This window comes from Bos grunniens, chromosome 14 (genome assembly GCF_055505025.1).
Source record: "Bos grunniens cultivar Pamir isolate PY7600 chromosome 14, Bosgru_T2T1.0, whole genome shotgun sequence".
Classification (NCBI taxonomy): domain Eukaryota; kingdom Metazoa; phylum Chordata; class Mammalia; order Artiodactyla; family Bovidae; genus Bos; species Bos grunniens.
The window spans coordinates 68509525-68516174 of NC_141178.1; positions in this window are offsets into that span (position 1 = coordinate 68509525).

The following is a 6650-nucleotide window of genomic DNA, read 5'->3' on the forward strand; positions in this document are numbered from 1 at the left end:
ACTGCTGCAAACCCCGAGAGACTGATGGTGTATTGTTCTGAGCCAAGGCTTTTGCCACTGAGGCCTGAGCATGGTGCTGTGTGAGCCCTGTGGTCATTGAGCTGTGGCAGCTCCCATCAGTCACCATCTGGGGACAGGAATCACCCAATCCTCTGACTTGTGAGATTGCAGGTGCCAAGTGGGCTCTACTCCAATATGACAGGTGTCCTTATAAGAAGACACACAAACACATATAGTGAAGATGGTCATGTGACAATGGAGGCAGGGGTTGAATTGCTACAGCAGGCAGTCATGAACCACCCAAAGTTGCCAGAAAACCACCAGAAGCTTGCAAGAGTCGAGGAAGGTTCCCCCCTACACGAGACTTCAGAGACAGCACAGCCCTCCCGCCATCTTGATTTCAGACTCTGGACTCCAGAACTAGGAGATAATATATTTCTGCTGTTGTAAGTTACCCAGTGTCTGGTGCTTTGTCATGGTAGCCTAGGGAAACAAATGTACTCTTTATGGCCAGCCCAACTCTCAGAAATGGTCAAAGCTGACAGAGCTGTCAAAACAGCAGAGAACCGACAGTATTCTAATCCCTTACATCGACCAGGGAGTAAGCAGCTGGTCAGGTTGGAGCCCTGATTTAAAGGGTTTCCTTTAGATTAAAACCAGAATGGACCAGGGTGGGAAATTGCAAGCTTTATGACTTAACGCTGACTCCATCCAGGGTTACGAGGGAAAGAAACAGATCAATGGTATCTGAAAGATCTTCTTGGCAGCTCCAGACAATATATAGCATCCTTTTTCTGGGACAAAACCCCTCCCACATTTTACTCAGCTATCCTGATAAGGTGAAGGTAACTAGACACATGTGAGCATCAGCACCCATAGATTCACCAGTTACTTCATTTGCATGCACTTTTCTCATTTAAATATCATTACAGTAAGGCGGGGATCCTATTGCCAGGGCAACTGTAACATAAAAAGCAGCAGTGTCGTTGTGATAGAGACTCTTACTCCACTTTGACTGATTCCTACTCTGTCCCTGGGTACCCTCTCATTTGCTGTTAAAAGGATATGGCCATTTTTCTCACTTCATTTCTGCCTTTTCCTCACCTCACTTTGCTTTTCTCTTTGCCAAAGTTCTCATGGCTTCCCCTGAAGTTTGACCTGAACTTCAGACTTTCTACTGAAGTTGCTAATTTAGCTCCTTCCATTCTTCCAACTGAATTTGATGGTATTTCCCCCTCTGTCCAAGAGCCTCACCTTCTGATCAACACACCACTCACCAGTTTCCATGATTGGGTTCTCAGGTCCTGACACCAAGTCTTATGACCTACATTATATTATAACTTGTCCTGAGTAACATCCTCAGCTGGACTGTGAACCAGCTCCATGTGATAAATTCTTCAATAATTCATGGCAGCAGGTTCCTCATCTGTAAAATGAGATGTTCTACTTTGTGAGAATTAAATAAGATAATGTATGTGATGCCTGATGCATATAGGCTTTGTATTAGCTATCTAATGCTGTGTAACTTCATGGCTTAGAGCAGCAATAATTATTATCCTTCACTGTTTCCATTTCTTAGGAATGCAGGGACAGCTTGGCTGGGCTGCTCTGGCTTGGCTGTTCTTGGCTATTCTCATGAAGTTGCAATATGATGCTGGCTGGAACTGCAGTCATGTAAAGGCTTGACTATGGCAGGATAATCCTCTTTGAAGGTGGTTGTCTCACATGGGCCTCTTACCTAGGTGCTGGCTACTGATGGGGAGCATAACTCCCTCTCCATGTGAGTGTCTTCGCAGGGCTACTTGAAAAGCCTATTGTATGGTGGCTGTCATCCCCCAGTCAGAACAATAGGGGTGGAGGGCCATAGGATATATAGTTTTTATGATCTAACCTCTGAAATAGCATCACCTACACCACATTTTTCCAGTAGTCATGTACAGATATGAGAGTTGCACTTTAAAGAAAGCTGAGCACCGAAGAATTGATGCTTTTGAACTGTACTGTTGGAGAAGACTAACTGCAAGGAGATCAAACCAGTCAATCCTAAAGGAAGTTAGTCCTGAATATTCTTTGCAAGGACTGATGCTGAAACTGGAGCTCCAATACTTTGGCCACCTGATGCAAAGAACTGACTCATTGGAAAAGACCCTGATGCTGGGAAAGATTGAAGGCAGGAGGAGAAGGGGACAACAGAGGATGAGATGGCTGGATGGCATCACCAACTTGAGGGACATGAGTTTGAGCAAGCTCTGGGAGTTGGTGATAGACAGGGAAGCCTGGCATACTGCAGTCCATGGGGTGCAAAGAGTCGGACACGACTGAGCAACTGAACTGAACTGATACTGATACAGCACGTTTATTTGTTGAAAACAAGTCACTAAGTCCAGCCCATATTCAAGATGAAGGAATTTAGACTCCACTGTTTGAATGGAAGAGTGCTAGTGAACTTACATATTTTAAATACATGATAGACTTGTAATGAATGTCAACTTCTATTATAATTTTAATTATATGAATATGTTTCTTTTATGGGCTTCTGTGGTGGCTCCATGGTAAAGAATTCCCCTGCACCGCAGGAGATGTGGGTTCAATCCCTGAGTGGGGAAGATTTCCTGGAGGAGGAAATAGCAACCCACTGCAGTGTTCTTGCCTGAGAAATCCCATGGACAGAGAAGCCTGGCAGGATACAGTCCATAGGGCTGCAAAAGAGTCAGACACAGCTTAGCAGCTGAACAATAACAACAACATATTTCAACTACAAATATTTTTATTCATACAAAATATGATCACATGCTACTTTCTCATCCTTGCGAGATCTCCACCCCTGCTCTTCAAAATCTCAACTTTATAGAGAGGTTTTAACAATTTAAAGAGTCTCAATGTCACCGCACTCTCTCAAAACTGCCTCTTTGAAAATGGCTCCCACTGTGGGAAGGACCTGTGGGTGTATATTTCAAGGCCAGAGGAGGGCAAGGAGCCTCATTGTCTGGTCTAGCCCCAGGGTCAACCTTCAGTCATGCCCTCTGGATGTTCCTAAGAAATTGACAGTCTGCGCGTGATCTATACCATTTCTGCTGGGGTTTTGCTGTATCCTATGGCCCCTGGTCACAGGTTGTTCCCTCCGTGATGTGGACTATGACAATAGCCCCTGTGACAAATCGCTCTTTACTGTCTGATTTTCCACTCGGGCCCTCAAAGACTTGCCAGACTGTGGACTGGACCAAGGCCTCTGGAGTACTTCCCAAGGACCTTGCTTGGAAGATTAGCAGCTTCTTCCCAAGCATTGCTCTCAACTTGCTTAACACTTTGAGAACAGTCCCAGCAGGATGGATCTCCCTCAGATCCCAGGGTAGGTAGGTGCTTCTGCGCATCCAACCCTTCTGCTCCAGACCATGTGGTCCTCACCCACCTGGCATGTACTGTGTATATTACGTATATTTGTGTGCATATGTAAGTGTGTATATGTGTATGTGTATACCTATGTTTATCTGTCTGTGGTTAAAAAAAACATGTTGTTTCTAGATTTACCATAACTACTGATGTGTGTGTGTACCCGCAAAAGTCATAGGTTGAAATCCTAACTGCATATTATATATATATATATATATATATATATATTTACATGAAAGTGAAAGTTGCTCAGTCGTGTCCATCTCTTTGCAACCCCATGGACTGTAGCCTGCCAGTCTCCTATGTCCATGGAATTTTCTAGGCAAGAATACTGGACTGGGTACACATTCCTTTCTCCAGGTGATCTTCCCAACCCAGGGATTGGACCCAGGTCTCTCACATTGCAGGCGGATTCTTTACCATCTGAGCCACCAGGGAAGCCCATATATACACGTAATGCATATATTATAGTGAAGCTCGGCAGCTGTAGTCCACAGGGTTGCAAAGAGTCAGACAGGACTTAGCGACTGAACAACAACAATGCATGTGTATGTGTGTGTGTTTATATATGCATATATATGTTTATTTATCTGTGGTTAAAAAAAAGCTTTGTTTCTAGGATTCACCTTATAGTTGATGCCTGTGGCCCCTCAAATTCTTCTGTTGAAATCCTAACTGCACATAATATATTTGTGATTTTAAAAGTGTTTCTAGAATTTACCATAACTACTGATGCTTGTGTCCCCCCTAGATTCATATGTTGAAATCCTAATGGGGCTGGTGATGGTTTTAGGTGGGGCCTTTGGGAAGTGATTAGGTCATGATGGCAGGGCCCTCATGAATGGATTAGTTTGTTATACTGCTGCTGCTGCTAAGTCGCTTCAGTCGTGTCCGACTCTGTGCAGCCCCATAGATGGTAGCCCACCAGGCTCTGCCGTCCCTGGGATTCTCCAGGAAAGAACACTGGAGTGGGTTGCCATTTTCTTCTCCAATGCATGAAAGTGAAAAGTGAAGCTCCTGCATCCCTTCCACCAGGGGAGGATGCAGTGAGGTGTCTTTTGAGCATCAGGAGCCAGGCTTTCAACAGATACTGAATCTTCTGGAGCCATAGCATGGACTTCCCAGCCTCTAGAACTGTGACAGATACGTTTTGGCTGTTTAGAAGCCACCCAGTCTATTGTATTCTGTGATAACAGCCTGAAGTGTCTGAAACAACGGGGGTAGAGTTGTACAACTAAACTTTGGTAATTGAGAAGATCAATCTCTTTCCTTTTGGAACAGTCTCCTCAACCTCTTTCACATAAATAAGCCTTGACCTGAAAGCTCAAACTCCCTTCAGGTCTGGTGGTTTCCCTCTTAGGAAGTCTCTGCTTTCTTCCTGGAGAACCCATACCCACTCACCTTGTTTGGATCTGCTCTTCTGCTTGACTCTCTTTACCTACCTACATCTTAGTCTTAGCTTGGCCCTCATCCCTCATCTTGTTTCTTTGTCTTCTGAGTTGTAGTTATCTTTCATTATCCAGCAAAATGGAAGCACAAAAGATGTTTTCCCCTAAAACTATTGGCCACCGTAGTTTGGTCCCAGGTAAATAACAAGGAGGAAACACGGTCCTATCCATCTACAGAAAATTGGATTAAAGATTTACTGAGCATGGGCCTGTCCATCAGAAAGTGTAGTGAAAGTGAAAGTCCCTCAGTCCCACTCTTTGTGACCCCATGAACTATAAGTTCATGGAATTCTCCAGGCCAGAATACTGGAGTGGAGAGCCCTTCCCTTCTCCAGAGGATCTTCCCAACCCAAGGATGTCTCCCACATTGCAGACTGACTCTTTACCAGCTGAGCCACATACTGAGCATGGCCCTGCCCAACAGAACAAGACCCAAGTTACCCCTCTGTCAGTCTTTCCCATCGGGAAGCTTCCATAAGCCTCTTATCCTTCTCCATCAGAGAGCAGACAGACTGAAAACCACAATCACAGAAAACTAACCACTCTGATCACATGGACCACAGCCTTATCTAACTCAGTGAAACTATGAGCCATGCCACATAGGGCCACCCAAGATGGGCAGATCATGGTAGAGAGTTCTGACAAAATATGATCCACTGGAGAAAGGAATGGCAAACCACTTGAGTATTTTTGCCTCGAGAACCCCATGAACAGGATGAAAAGGCAAAAAGATATGATACTAAAAGATGAACTCCCCAGGTCGGTAGGTACCCATTATGTTACTGGAGATCAGTGGAGAAATACCTCCAGAAAGAATGAAGAGATGGTGCCTAAGCAAATACAACACCCAGTTGTGGATGTGACTGGTGATGGAAGTAAAGTCCGATGCTGTAAAGAACAATATTGCATAGGAACCTGGAATGTTAGGTACATGTATCAAGGCAAATTGGAAGTGGTCAAACAGGAGATGGCAAGAATGAACATTGACATTTTAGGAATCAGTGAAGTAAAATGGACTGGAATGGGTGAACTTAGATGACCATCATATCTACTACTGTGGGCAAGAATCCCTTAGAAGAAATGGAGTAGTCATCACAGTCAATGAAAGAGTCCAAAATGCAGTACTTGGATGCAATCTCATAAACAACAGAATGATCTCTGTTCGCTTCCAAGGCAAACCATTCAATATCACAGTAATCCAAGTCTATGCCCTGACCAGTAATGCTGAAGAAACTGAAGTTGAACAGTTCTATGAAAACCTACTAGACCTTCTAGAACTAACACCAAAAAATATGTCCATTTCATTATAGGGGACTGGAATGCAAAAGTAGGAAGTCAAGAAATACCTGGCAAATTTGGCCTTGGAGTACAGAATAAAGCAGGGCAAAGGCTAATAGAGTTTTGCTAAGAGAACACACTGGTCATAGCAAACACCCTCTTCCAACAACGCAAGAGAAGACTCTACACGTGGACATCACCAGATGGTCAATAACGAAGTCAGACTGATTATATTCTTTGCAGCCAAAGATGGAGAAGCTCTACACAGTCAGCAAAAACAAGACTGGGAGCTACTGTGGCTCAAATCATGAATTCCTTATTGAAAAATTCAGACTTAAATTGAAGAAAGTAGGGAAAACCACTAGACCATTCAGGTATGACCTAAATCAAATCCCTTTCATTTATTCAGTGGAAGTGACAAATAAATTCAAGGGATTAGATCTGATAGAGTGCATGAAGAACTATAGACAGAGGTTACTGACATTGTGCAGGAGGCAGGGATCAAGACCATCCCCAAGGAAAAAAAGTGCAAAA